Raw genomic sequence first — 15,551 nt, forward strand, 5'->3', positions numbered from 1 at the left:
TTGCAATGTCTTATAAATACCAGAAGGGGACTCCAAAACTGTTGCAGACAAAATAGTGTCAAATTTATTTTATTTCTTGCTAGTTAACATAAACTTCTAATAATTGATTCAGAAATGAAAACACAAAAAATTAAACACCAAGGGAAACACCTTTCCTCCCCCTTTCCTAGGCTCAATTTCAGTCAAATATCACTCCTCTGCTCTTCCTGGTCTCAGCTCCCCTCATTTTCATCACCTGTTGCACTGAGGCTGTCCCAGTGCCTTTACAACAGGTACTGCATGAGATGGCGGCAGTGGGTAACTTTCTGACACTCCTCGATTACTTTTTCCACTGCTGCTCTTCACTTCTTATTTATCGTCCTCTGCCCCAGCGTGGGTCACTCACAGGCCAGAGTCCCTCTGGGGTGTTCCTGCCCTGGCATGGGTCATCCGTAGCTGAAGTCCTTCAAAGCCATAACTCCATTGTGGGGCACATCTTTCCTAGTGTGTGACTTCAGCCACATCCCAGGCAATGTTCATTTCTACGCCACTCCCCTGTTTCTTCTGCCCCAGCAGCCAGCTACTGCTCTTTATTAAACGTCTGAGCACAGGTGCTAGATGCTCCCCCGCAGTGGTGTGCAGTAAGTTACCCACACGGGTTTCAAAGCCAAGTATGATGGGATGCCCAGGTGCATTTCAGAGCCAGGTGGACCCAGCTGTAGCCAACACAGAGCAACTCATGACCTCCTCCTACACAGGTCTTTCCTGCTGCCACCTGTCTCCAAATCCTGCCAGTTACAGTCAATATATTAGCCATGATGATTTTGAACATACCATCCCTTCTCTATAAAGAAATAATGTGAAATATTATAACGAATAGGTCTGTAAGTTACGGGACAATATATGATAGTTGACTGGATGATTCTAAAGAGTTGGTGAGATAAAAGGGAAAGGAAAACATAATGAATTTGCAGAGGAAATATGGGATTCAACTCATTTGACATTATCAAGTTTATCAGACATCCACAGGAAGCTGATTTGCATCCCTCAGCAAGCAAATTCTCCCATCTAATTATAGGTGTCCAAAAGACATGGGATGGCTCTTCTATATCTCTCCTACCTAATGAATGAGGTAGCATGGGTGTCTGTATTAGACTGTACACCTATCTTCTAGTTAGTTTCATTTTTATGCACTCAATCCCACTCTATGTCAGTTGTCAGTTATGAAATGAATTATAAAATCCATGCTGCTTCCACAGACTGAATATCGATTACCATTGTGAGAAAATGTGTAATTTAATGGCACAAAACTTTTCTCTTTGTGTTAGCTTATTTGTTTTTCCTCTGTGTTTCTGTTGAGAATAGCCCCAGAGCTATTCTCGAAGATTTACATGCATGGATATTTCCGTAATGGCTCAGACATCTCTCCCACTTCCACAGAGGTTAATTCAGTCTTCTCTAAGAACAGCCCACAGATTAGTTAGATTCTGCCAATTACCTGTCTTTCATCTGGCTTGTGTCAGCTTGCCTCTCTCATTTAACAGGTCTACTTCCAGAATCTGAGGATGCAGTGAGGCAGGCTGGGACAGAGGGAGTGTGAAAGAAAAGAGAGGTAGGTAAAAGGCTGTGGTCTGAAAAAATGATAGTATAGAAAATTATTTGCTTTATGAACACAACAGGGAGGAAAGCAGCCTGGGAAGAGGATTCAAGGTTGGTATGCTCTTGCATTGCCCTGAGCACCACAGGGAATAGTGCTGTTAGTTGGGATGGGATAGAGGCACCAGTGCTGGGGTCTCCACAGCACAGTGAGGGTCAGGAGAAGAAGGAGCCTTTATGAAAAGATGGGCAGTATGTGGGTTGGAGGGAAGACCATACTGTAGGTAGCAAAATTTTTCCCAGGCAGCTGCTTTCTATTGTTTCTCCATTGGCACCATGGGGAGCCAGTTCAGCACCCATCAAGCAGAAGGCAATTTTGAAATTTTAGTGCATCATGGTTTTGAGAGGAATGACTAAAAGGCTACATTTGCCATGGTTTAAGCAGTTTGAAATACAAGCAGAAATACATGGATAAAGCATTAGATGAGGGACCATCAACGTTTGGTTAGACAGTGTTACCTTCATTTGGATTCTGGATCTTAACTGTTGTCTTGGTGATTTTACTCGCTGCACTGTGCAAGACTTGTTTTTATCACATCAGTAATTTAAATGAGTAATTCTAGCATAAGCTACAGCTAAAATAATAAACTAGAATATATTTACACCTGTATAGACACAAGTGGGTTCTTAGCTCCTTTATTAAGGTAATATTTTACTTGAGTAGTGCACATATTAGCAAGCTGATTGTTTTCCATGTAATTTTCTGAATACAGCACTTTTTTTCAGCATACATCTATGAGTTTTCAGTTTCTTTCAGTCCCCATGTAGGCAATAAATCAATTAGTTATTAGTCAACACATTATGTGTGTGTGTGTGTGTGTGTGCATAGGATATATATGAATATATTTTGATCATAACACACGACATTTTCTCTGAAGAGGAAATCTTGTACCAGCTACTCACAATGTCCTGCTGTTTCTTATGCAAAGCAAGTAGAAAAGGCACGGTGAGTTGCCAAGGAACTATTACCTCAAGGGAAAATAAAGCCAAAACCTCAGGCATTTGGATCTATTGTGCATTTCAAGTAAAAAAACTATTCCATGCTGAAAGAGACCCAAATCAAAGGACCTGCAACCTCATCAAGGCTCATTCATATATCTGTTTCATCAACTAACAAAAGTAGAATATAATGTATTGCATCCAACTTGCCTGCAACAACTTTTGCATCATTAACTAAAATTGCACTGAATTTGGCCCCATGCTTTAACAATCTAATTGTCAAGATGACCTTTTTAGACATGCCATGGTGAGGCAACCCTAGTCTATCACTGTATTGTTTTCCTGCTAAGTTTGGGCTGGCGGGTGTGGTGAATAGGTTACAGTCAAGGGACTTTTTTAAATTGTGCTTCCCAACTGCTTTTACATGATTCCCACCAAAAAAAATGTTAGTGGGAAACTTAACTTTGTATTTTCTGAAGAAAGCCTCAAGGGCCACATTTTTTCAAAAGCTTAGACAATAACGTGTAAGTTGCACGTATTTGCACTTCTGACACTGGGAAAGATGAATGTGCTTTCTGGCTCAGAAAAGGACAAATGCTTTCCTCTGCGCTGGAAGTTCACAGTCTTTATGAACTTGCTTCCCTACATCAGTCTTTGTTCAAACCTGGTTTTCTGGTAAAAATTATCTGTTTGTTATATCTTAAAAACACCCATGTGCCACAATAAATTTAATACAGCACTCACATTTGCTTCTTTTGTCTGCATGTCTGCTTGAGCAGAAAGTGCTTGAAGACAAAAACAGTGATAAATCCATTGATGATGTAAAGAATACAATCTTTAAGCATTTGCAGTGCCTAATATGACGATTTTAATACATGTTCCAGCCTATGACATGAAAATAAATCAAGGTATTTAATTCTGGTCTAGTATATAAATTATGTATTTTCAAGGTGTGGTCCCCCACTTCATAATGATTTTTAAATCTAGTGTAACTCAGAAGGCATTAAGACTTAGTTTAATAATATGAAAAACAATGGGAAATTAAGAGAAACGTTGCTCAATATAAATTGGAATTTTTGCTGTGCTCACACAAAACTTTTAGAGGGATGTCTTACTATAATCTCAATAAAAAGAGCACTCAATAAAAGGGATATTCCTTGGCTCTTCATAATCCCAAAATTGATAAAAGGGAGGGGTAATGTTATATATTTTCTCAAAGAGGATAACCCAGGATTAATCATCAGACTCTTTCCAAACAAGCACAAAATAGATGCTGATGGGGAATGAATTCTCCAGTGTACATTCTGACATTTAACCCAAACCTTGTTTAGAAGAGTTGTTCGTGGGTTCTAACACCATTGACTGTTCTCCTAGATCATACCTTCCTATGTTTTGGTTGCTGTCACTGTCAGTAGCATCAAGAGTATTTAAAATAGACTGGTTTCTCACGAATGTACTCACATTCTGTCGAAGATTTGAGACCAAAAGAAAATTTCGGTCTTTTCTCCTGTTCCTTTCCCCCTGACCTCATTTGGATGGGGAATAATTAGAGCTAAAAAACAAAGGATAGAAAGTCTCATTTCTTCCAGGAAAAAACATTCTGAAATTCCCTGTTTCTCTTTCTGTGTTTATCTGGCAGAGCCCCAGATCCTGTCACCAGTATTTACCCTGCGCCGTTTCTTACTCACAGCTTAATCCAAAGCGTGTTGAAGTCAGTGGGAACCTTTCCCTTGACCTCAGGGGGAATCAGCTCTGCTTGTGTAGGCAGAGCAGTTTCAATTCGTTTCCACTGCTGATTACAGAACAAGCGCAGGTTGAAATCGGTAACCTGTCCTGAGATTCAACACTACAGTGAAGTTGATGATGTCTTAAGTCACTTTTATACTCTTTTAGTTGTGCTTTAAGAAGCTTAAGTGGTGACAGCTGCCAAAAAAACCAACAGATACATGACTTTTTTCTTCTCTGTTGAGTGAAGAAATTAAAAACTGTACTGCTTCTAACGACTGTGCCATTAATAACCATTGCTGGAGACATCATGGTTCTTCTTGTCTTTTGAAATGTTTATGTCAATAATATAAGGTAATTTAGTCATTATGACTGAGAGAAAAAAACTTAGGTTTTGTCTGGAGATTGTTTTTAATAGTAGAGGAAGTTCTTCTGATGCAAGATAAAGGGACAAAATCTGGTGAGCAGCTTAATAGACACTGTTCTTACTGACTTCAGTAGGAATTTGGGGTGTTCAGACCTTTCTGAATCTGAGCTGGTTATTTATGGGAACTCTACAAAAAGTCAGTTTTGAATCTTACTGATTATTGAACCAAGCAGCACTGGGAGCCATTCCAGGCAGACTAGAACAAATTCAGCTCCATTTTCCTCATTAGCTTAATGGATGTCTGCATCCAAGTTCATAAAAAAAGGAATGGGAAACGGAGGAAGAATGTAATGATTGTAAATTCATGGCTTTTAATGATTTAGGTTGTTCATCCTTATAATATTTAGTATAGTGAGGATTATCTCTACACACACATTCTCACATAGTATGTGTGATACCTAAAACCAGTACTCTGAAAAGTGCATTTCCAATTAAGTTTTTAAAACGTTTACAAAAATACTTGCTTGCAGTGTATGATCTCCAGGTCCAAGTTTTTGCATCATCTGTTCCACACCCATTTCCTTTTGATCTAATAATTTTAATTCTAATGCTTATCTCATATTTTACAAGTTAGCCAACTCGGGTTGTTGTTTTCCTTCTGTACTTCCTTCTACTTTCTTCCATTCTTTCCTTTTCTCACAATGATGACATCTCTTGCCATTTTTTCAGTCTGTAGCAGTATTTCTACTTTTCTCTCTATTAGGTGGTCCTGTCTCTACCTCATCACCACCTCTTTGGTTTATCCACCCAGCCTTCCTCCACCAGCCCATCTTCAACACTTCTACCATTTTCCCAGTGTCTTCCTTCTGAACTTCCCACCTCCTGAGATTTCCTGTAGCTTTTTAATCACCCCACAAATGTCTGTCTTCTGCCACCTCATACACTCACCTTTCTTCCTATATGGTTTGCACTCCTTTGTTTACATGTGCCTTATTTTCGAGGATGATGTGTGAAATTCCAGTGCAGGGTGGATCCAGTTGCCTATTATTGAGCAAGGAGAAGGAGGAGGAGGAGCGCTGCGTGCCTGGGGGGCAGAAAGATGACTAGGAAGCCATTGTTATGGTCGGTGGACACAGTGCTGTTTCCTTTTTCATCATCCTCGAAAAGCACGCATGGGGAAAAGGGCGGAGAGGAGAAGGGAGGAAGCGTGTTTTGCAAGGAGAAAGGACAGTACCCACAGAAGCACCCACTCTGACAATCTCAATGCAGCCTTTTATAGTGGTATCATTTAATGATACACAAAATTACTCTACTAATATGTTAGTATTTCTAGTATACTACTGTAAATGTCCTAAGGCAGTTATTTGAAAATGGGACTCTAGTGCTGCACACTACCTTTTCACAGGAGGAGTTTGTGGTAGACATTGCTGCTTTCCAGGGTCGTTCAGCTAACATGCCTTGTCCATAAGCTGAATGATATATACCTACAGTAAGAGAGAGGTCCGCCCTCACTGCGGTTCTGTTCACTTCTCTGCTGAGACTTAAATAAAGATCTCAAGGCAGATGTTTAGAGTTATGATGTGATGATGGTAAAACCGAGTCATTGAGAACTGGACTCCAGTAACGTAGGACATAAAAGAACCTGTATATTAGGTCATTGCTTTAGGGACATATTTGAGCTGCTGAGTCATTAACTCTTAACTGCTTTGCCAAATACCTCTAGTTTAATAAATTACTGACAATATTAATGTTGTGAAGTTAATAAGCGGCACTAACATTCAACTGTCTGAATTTCCTTTTCTATTTGAAAAAATAAATAAGTATGTTCAGGATAGATTAGACAAAGGTTAGCTGCAGGAAAACATTTCAACATCATAATGAAAATGGTGAACTTCAAAAGAATTACTGTATTTTTTTTAATTAATCTTTGTGGATTATCAAAAAAGATAATTAAACTAAGTTCAGATGTTTTCTTACAGGGGATTTATTTGGAATTTGTTCTTTAACCCTCTTCATTCTCATGATTACCCATTTGTAATGAAAAAAATTTAGAATAGCAAAATAAGAAAGTTAAATAGGAATTATATTTAAACATCTTGAAACTTTGGGAATCTTGAATATTTATACTTGTATCTGTATGTACATTACTTGCAAAGGTTTGTCACTTTATTGTAATAGCTTTCAGAGCTTAAGAGTATACGTAAGTAGTCATTAATTAGTATTATTAATAATAAGAAGAGCAGGTTTTGCTTATTTCTTTTACTTTAGTAGCACAGTAACCCTAATGTATGCTATAATGTAACACTTAGAGCATGTAAGTAGCAGCAGCTCTGATGATTAGCTAGACCTTAAGGCTGAAATATGAAGCGAGCCACAGGAACACAGGAGCAGCTACAATTCCTGTGCCATGGGATCTGTCCTCTGCTCCTGTGTCCTCATCTGCGGGCAAAGCTTGCTTCTCACTTTAGTAAGTAGTGGGTGATTTTGTCTCACCGGCTGGGATTTGCTGTGGGTAAGCTACCAGCTCTTGCTGCTGTTGTTTCACCGGGGAACACTGTCCTGAGCCTTTGTAACCCCAGCCCTGGGGAAAGGGCTGTGGTATGGAGTGGGGGTGTGAGGGGGGAATATGCTGCCAGCTATGTCTGCATTTAAACTCCTCCTGGCAGTCAGGGGTACAGCCAGTAGGATTATTTTGTGTATCCATGTATAATGTAATGCTTAGTGAAGGAAAATAAACAGTCTCCAGGTCCTAGCAAAAGAGTACAGGAGACACCTCTGCTGAGGCTAGAACTGGTCCATATTTCCCAAACAGAAATGGAAAACAGTACTTTAAAATTATGAAAAAATTAGAGGTAAGAGGGTTTTTTTCTTTCTTTCTTCTTCTTTTTTACAGTTTGTCCTTTTTGTGATGTTTTGAAAATTTTAATACAATTCAGGGAAGTGACTGAATACATCTAGGTAATACAATCTTGGAGTTAGTGGTTTGGGTTTTTTTCTGCAAACTTATATTAATCTCATATATTAATGTTTTTCAAAATACATGCAAAATATAGATTTTTTTAATACTTTAAAAGGTATGTCATAATTTTCATTTCAATATGTCTTAATGTAGAGTTAAGTTGAATAACATTGAATTTAGAATATGTAATTAAAACAATTTTCCCATCAAATATTTGTAAGGGAGGGACATGAAGGGAGAAGGGACCGGGAAGAAAGGGGAAGCAGGGCAGGAAGGAAAGAAGGAGGAAAGGAAGGTAGGAAAAAATTTATAATAGTAAGAATGAACCCAGTTTCACACGGGTTAAATGGAAAATATTCTCTTTTCTCCTTGTATAGCTTTCTGTGACTTGTCAAGTCCTGATTTTGAGTTAGGGAAGTAGACATTCTTTGTTTCTTTCCCCTTCCTCACAAAATTTTCCAGGTCTTATATATTCATTACAAAGAAATACAGCCTCAACTGTTTTTCTTATGGACTCCTAAATTAAGGAAAAATGCGTAAATATAACCATCCAACACATGATCCATTGAAGTAATACTAACAGATCAAGTGAATTAAATTCCTGAGGCTATGTTTTAGGATGTTTTACTATGTCTTATTCTTAAAAACTGAAGAAAATGCATAAACTTTCACAAAGGATCTAAAAGATTGTAAAGAAATTGTGTTTGGGGCTATGACAAGTTATAAGCGTATCCTACAACCACAGTCTTAATTACCCCTCACTAAACTCATGGGACTGCACACTCACATTGCAGTACAAGTAGGTGCAGTCTTGCTTCTATGATAAGAGTCACAGCCATGTTTAAAAATAAATAAAATAAATTGAAAATGTGTATCTAGATCAGCTTTCACAGTGAATTAAGATGTTCAGATGGTAGACTAGCTGTTTTATTACAATTCTGAACTAAAGCTATCTGTAAAGCTTTGGTGTCTGTTTCTCCACTGCTGACTGACTTCCCCTTTTCTGCAGCTGGTCTGTGGAAAGTCACCACTGATACCTTTCCTCGTCCCTCGCAATCACAAAAAGATATTCCTGTTCCAGTACCATTCTCTTAATGTGGCTGTGCCTTTGCTTTTCAATTTTTTCGCTGCTTTTCTTTCTTTCTTTCTTTTTTTAAATTATATTCTACCTGTGAAAAGAAAAGAGAAGATACAAAGAAGCAGCAAGGAGATCTGCAGGGGTATGGATTCTTAAATAATTTTCTAGAAAGGTCCAGGTTTGAGTGAGGCAAATGCACATTGATCTAGTGATTTTGCACTCAATTTTTGGTATTCCTGGGAGTAAATAAATTGTAACCTGTTTCAGATAATCTGTTTTTCCTCTGTAGTTGTAGGTCCTAACAAGGATGTTGTACCAGTGTCAGGTCAAGTTGGAGTAAAATATGGTGGCTTAATTGGAGGTTCTGGAGTTAGGTGATACAGTTGCAAGAGGAGCTCAGTGAGATGGACACAGTTAGCAAGTAGCCACATAACAATATATATAGTGATATAACCTTTCATTTCTCCTTGCACCCTCCTCAGGGTCCCAGATTTATTCACTGCTGGAAGTCTGTACGTATTCCTGCAAGAATCAGTATTATTTGCAGAATTTGAGACACTTCTTCACTGTGCAGGAGTGAGAATGGGGGAACAAAACATGGGAAAGGAGCTGAAGGCAGACAAAAATTAGTTTAAGGAAGCTACACAGAACTGGTTCCTGGCACTCCCATGGAGTTTTTTAAATTGAAAAAAAACATTACTAGCTGCTGTATTTCCACTTCCCTATTAGTTTTTACTATGAGGAAGCCTGAGCTCAATAGGAACTCTTAATAATATAGAAGTATTATAAATATAGACAAAAATCACAAGGGAAAATAATATCCTAAGAACTCCAAGCTGGAAGCTTAGTGTGTGGGCACTTTTCTGTAATTTTGCTATTAATCTCTTTGTCTGTCAGTTCCCTATTTGGAAAATAAGGGTGAGTCCATGTGTTTACTCAAGCGTGCTGTGTTATCAAGTATTCAGCTATTATGGTAAGGGTAATTTTAAATGTGCTTTGAAAAGTTCATGTTTTAGATTTTTGCTCTCAGATCATGCTCTTAAGGGGAAAAACTTTTTTTTTTTTAATTAACTGTTCTTGTACTGGCTGGGGCCTGGTAGTCTGAAGCTTGAGTTTAATTGTTACTCTGAATTCACACCAGAGTCTGTCCTATTTAGTTCAGCTTTTAAAGCATTCCTAATCATTTGGTTTGAGGAGCTGAATGCTGCCAGATTAAATGTTACCTGTACCACTGCTTTATGTGCTTTGGGCTCAAGAAACTGTCAAGTTCCTTGCAGGTCTTGTGGAACAGATAGTATACGCTTGTGTAATTTATAACAGTGCATAGGCACAGGAAATGGAATTTAAGTTATAGAAGCAGTTCAAATTTTCATGTAGTTTTGAACTTATATTGTTCTTTTTTGTATAATTTATTGAGAAGTGGAACTGTTAAGAACTTTTTATCATACCTTCAAAACAATACTTTACAGTACTGGCTTAAAACACTGCTGTGTCCTGTCGCTTCAGCCTAGATACAGTAAAAAGTTTTAGAAGAGCAGTTGATAGCCAGTTCATCTCAAACATGGCACTATCTCATGTTTTTCTTTCATTCTTTAGAAGCAAGAAAGGGTTTATACATCTGTACATTTACTGCTTTCACCCTACAACTGTAACCCCGCTCTTTGAACACTATTTTTACTTAAATGTTGCATTTGTGTTTAGCATCTAATTTCCATTGTGCATGAGAAGTATATTATTGCTTATGATAGGGGGAAAACTTATTGATTATGATTGATGTGCAATTATTTCCACTTCTATGTGATCCTGTGATTTTGTTACCACTTGTGTGTTTTGTTTCAAAGAATGATGAATGAACTTCATAATGTTCACTTTGGTTTCAATTCTGATAAGCATCCAAATATTTTGATGCTTACTCAAAACTTATCCAAAGTTTCCTAAGCTCTTGAGTCTGCAAAACTAGTCTGAACACTTTGACAGAGAAGGGCTTTCCTCATGAGGTTTCCAGTTGTTCCACTAGTGGAACCTGATGGAAATACCATGAGGTCAGCTTTTCTTCCAGTTGTTCCAAATCTTTAACATCTGGACAGAAAACAGAAGTGAGAAATCCTGCCCTGAAGTGGTATTATAGGAAAAATTGGGTTCTAAAAATAGGTGAAGAATGACTGTTTTTTTAACTCCTCCAAGCTGGTTAATCCATGACTGACAAAAATCAAGAACCCAGAATTACAGATGAACGTTAACTAGTACCAGAAACTATAGCCTACTCAGCTGAGACCTTTTGCTCCTTAGAATTTGGTTATTTGCAAAGTGACACATGCAGAGCAAACCTCAAATCTGTTGACAGCTTAGAAATTTTCAGGGATAAGTATTCATGCTCATTCCAACCAAGTATTTATCCATTCATGAGGGGGTAGTGCACAGGCCCTGGCAGGAAAAGGTTATCTCAGCTTTGTGCAAAAAAAATTCTGTGTGTTTCCTCCCAATATTAATACTCTGGGTGAGCCCCTAGCTATCAGTGTTACCTTCTTTAAATATCTCTAGTTTCAGATTTAGTCTATTGAGAAGGAGGGGGAGTTTAGCTGGTGTTGAACTTAGCATTGAAATGACTTGCAGCCACAGAGATGTATTTTTAGACAGAAGAACTGGATAGCTCAATGTGTTCTACTCTGTTAGTTGGTATTTAGTAAGTTTAAAGTATACTTTGGAGAAATCAATGATCTCTTTGATGAAGCCCCTATTTTCACTACCTGTGATCTTCTGTTTACTGTGCTGCTTCCCACATGCTTCATATCAAACCAAGGATGAGTAGCACTCCCTGCATATCCTCTGATTTTACAAGCTCTTACTTGTCAGGTTTATCTTCCTATTCCAATCCCAGACACCAGTGCAGATCAGGCTGCTGATAATTGTTCACTGCCAATACCAACATCATGCTACAGGTTCTCTATAGCAATAGAGTGCATCACCATGTAACGTGAGCACTGCTCCCAGGTTCATTCATCTGAAGCTGGGAAAAAGTTCTGAGGTTCCTTTTCCCCTTGAGAGATATTAAAGTTCAGGAAGCCTTTACAAGTGGGCAAGCAAGGACCGCCAGCATCCTCCAAACCCCACAGATCAGAAATGTGTGCGAGAACACCCAGTGGCGACATGCTCCACCAGGCTAAGGTTTAGACCCCCAAAGTGCATGATCAAGAGTAAGGAGTTGAAATGGGCTCAAAAAGAAAAAAAAAAAAAAAGATTAAAAAAAAAAAAAGATAGTGATTAAAAACCTGAAATGTTTTGTGAAAGCCCAAATTAGTTTGCTGCCCGATCTGTCTCTCACTTTGCTTGAGGTCACAGACTTTACAGAATTTTATGGAGTGCAATGTGTGCAGGCACTGTATAAACCATGCTCTCAGCACTTCATCAAAGACATTTCATCTGGGACGAAGAAAAGAATTTTAGCCTTTGGTAACCTCCCTGACAGGAAATACTTCATAACCAAAGTTTTATCCACATTGAAGCACACAGGGAAAGTACCAATGAGGCAAACACAGGAGTGTGTCTTAGCCCCTGGACTTCTGCACATACATTGTAAAATAGATATTAAAGTTACTATTCACTTTATGCTTGTTTTTAAGAGACAAATAAATAATTTCAAGAACATATATGTCATTGCAATCATTTATAGGCAGTATCACCAATAACTAACTTAAGTCAATACGGTCCTTCCAACTCCCTTGCCTCCCAAGTCCCTGGAAGCCCATGGTTGCTTGGTACTTGGTCAGACATACAAACTGGGTGCCATTTCGCACTATGTACTGAATCAGCAGCCTCTCCGAAATGATCACTCACCCAGCATTCACCCATTCCTGACCAGCATGTACATGAAACCATCGCATTAATGACCACAGTGAAAACTGACTTGCTGCCTCTTCAGTCTCTTAGTAATAGGAAACAGCCCTGTCTGGATGGCATCTCAGACCTGAAGGGAAAACATCTCACCAGAAATAAGAACTGAACAAAGAGAAAGACCTGCCTGATCCTGTCCTCAACTCATCTGCACCTGAAAAAGAAAGGTAAGGCTCTTAATCTCTCAAATAAGGAAAAATGAGACAAGCTGTTTAGAGACTTTCTGGCAGACTCAATAGAAAAGCCAGGAAGTTCAGGCAGATTGTCCATCCGACTATGAAAGATGGCTTCTGCTGTGACCCAGCTAGGGGCAAACAAGGCTGACCGGGTCTGGGAGCTGATTAAGTAGTCTTATGAGAGATAGAAGACCCTCAGAAAGGAAGAGCTCAGGACTCTAAGGTTACTTTATGTAAAAGCATATTGAAACAGAGTCCATGTCTCATATCTCAACAGTCTGAAGTAATTCTTGAATTACAAGTATTGGGAGCAGCAGTTCACATCAACTCTGCTACTTCACCTTTTAGATCAACGCCCAGACTTTGATCCTCAAAACCAGCTTCTGGGAGCTCACCTTTGAACTTTCAGACTCAGCAGGGGTATCCATCATGTGTTCTCCAAGATAGGAGAATGACCAGGCAGAAAGCCAGGAATGATTGTAGGGTGCACAGCCTATTTTTTTTTTTGGCCTTGGACTTTTTGAGAATGCATATGATCTTGAATTTTCTTCATAAGTTTATAGCATTGCACTATTTATTTTAAGCTTCCTTTTTTATTGTTGTGAGTTAAGTGTTTTCTCTTTTGTACTGTTACAGGCAATAAAGTTTCAGTATTTGCACTTCTTTGGAAAATAAACACAGGTTTTCCTAAATGTAATTGATATAATAAAGAGGAAAGTTTCAAAAGTTCAGAGAAAAATCAAGTTTCTTAAACATTAAAATGAAGTATCCAGACATAAAATATGATACTTTGGCTTATTGTTTCATGAAATATTCTTTAACATTCTTATAAAATATTTTCAGAGGTCCATGCAATGTTGTACAAGACATAAGGAAACCATCCTAACCATTAATTTAAAAAAAATATATGAACAAAGCCATAAAAACCAGGGCCTATAAAAGTCATACAAAGTATTTCACGATTCACTATATATCATAATATTCACAAAACATTGTGGAATATTCATAGAATATGATACCCCTGTACCTAACAATATTCAGACAGCATTGCTTGTAGTATAATGAAATAATGAAAGTAAGTGTAAAGCAACACTGCCACTACAAACACAGTAAGAAAAGAACAAAAAGATCCACTCGCCTTTCCATCGGTATCACTCACAAGGTGTGATACAAGAACCTTTCACTGGTTGGTTATAGCACTGTTTCCCAGACTTTGGTAATTTTTTTCCTCTTACTCATATTGTGCAAAGCACAGCCCACAATGTTAACCTGAGACAGGTGTTGTAAGGCAGCCTGCAGTCTCTCATTCTGAGACGGAGACCTTAAAATCACTGTGATGCACACACTCACACCCTTGCTTTTGCTAAACAGCATCCAGATAAGTAGCCCTTCTCCGACTGCTCGCCCCATACCAGGTTGTTTCACTATTGATTAAAGGCAGATGTGGCGCAGTGAGCTGCTGCTAGGTAATGAAGGGCATTTTCTCGTGAGCAGTTAAGCTGCTCTTGGTGCTCTGCAGCTCTGAGACAATCTCCAGCAATATGCTACTTCATCATCCAGAGAATCTGCACTGTATACTATCCCCACGGCACAGGCACTTTTCACCAGGCAGTGTTCAGTTTGGGGATCCATAAGTGGCAGTGCTCCTGCAGTGGAGGGGAAAGCAGAGTGCTGATTGAGAAAGTATATGACAGCAAATTCAGAACAGAACTAACCAAGAAACAGCTCAACAAAAGCATGACAGGAGAAAAATCCCATTATTTCTTTTTTTCCTTTTTTTTTTTTTTTTTTTTCTTGACTCCTCAGGTTCTGGAATTGCAGTCACCTCTGATGCCTTCCAAGTAGGGAAGGAAGATGAAAGTTTCCAACATAGCCAGCAGTTATGCACTACATGGATATCACTGATCTCTACATGGACGGCAAATTGATTTCTTTCAGATGCTCTTGACTTACTGTGTATATCACACGCACAGTGGGTCCAATATGCCCAGCAGATAGTGAGCTTAATCTTCAATTGATCTGCACATGTGCAGCAAGTGCAATGCATTCTAGACACAGAAACTTTACTGTGCATGTGAGGTAAGTGCAAACTGAGTGTTTTCAATTAACCCAGGTGGCAAGAACTTGTAGGTTCATTGCCCAAGCATAAACTGACTGCACATAATAGAGTATGTCTTATGTGCATTGATACATTGGACTCATTGCAAGTGCAATATAAAGTTGACCTCCATGGACATTATGCAGAAATAGAGCAGGTTGCTACAGAAAGCAATAGGGCAGTTGGCTATGAGTCTTGGAGGCTGGCACGTACCCTTCCCTGTGCCTCCCACTGCCCCTGGGGGGATCCCCTGTGTGACACTAGACCCAGAAGCAGGGTGGAAAGCAGCACAATACCTACTCAGAACACAGAGCTCATTACAGGGAGAAAAGGCCGACCATATACAAAGTCATTCGTGCTGCCTTTGAGTCACAGCTGGCCATGTAGGTTTGGCTAACCCAGCCCAGCCGTTCCCGACCTCGTGTCCAGTGCCGGGAAGTTACAATGCAAGCAAGCCTACAGCTTACTGGTTTGAAAGACAGATAGTAAAAATTGACCAGAATGAGTGAATATTAATGCTCAGTATAAAGTTCATGAAAAATTTAGTGATGTTTTCTTTATTTTTTTTAAATAGGAACTCTGCTTGTAACTGCCATTGCAGGCCGATAACTTCATTGAATGATTCCCTACGCCAGATCTCCTCTTCCCCCATCCTTCCTAAGCCAGCTCAGATCCATGGAGTA

The 15,551-nt window shown here is 38.9% G+C and overlaps 1 long non-coding RNA gene across 2 annotated transcripts; it reads left to right on the top strand.

The window, feature by feature from the left end:
- The first annotated feature begins 937 nt into the window (after positions 1 to 937).
- On the top strand, positions 938 to 14,868 carry LOC114014070 (uncharacterized). 2 transcript variants are annotated; one of them, XR_003557419.2, is made up of 3 exons: positions 938 to 1,591; positions 12,623 to 12,761; positions 14,577 to 14,868. It is a non-coding gene; the product is annotated as an uncharacterized LOC114014070 (long non-coding RNA). The 2 variants fall into 2 exon arrangements; XR_008748262.1 differs by lacking the exon at positions 938 to 1,591 and adding an exon at positions 8,495 to 9,621.
- Positions 14,869 to 15,551: the final 683 nt, after the last annotated feature.

Source organism: Falco peregrinus, chromosome 7, assembly GCF_023634155.1.
Source record: "Falco peregrinus isolate bFalPer1 chromosome 7, bFalPer1.pri, whole genome shotgun sequence".
NCBI classification, from domain to species: domain Eukaryota; kingdom Metazoa; phylum Chordata; class Aves; order Falconiformes; family Falconidae; genus Falco; species Falco peregrinus.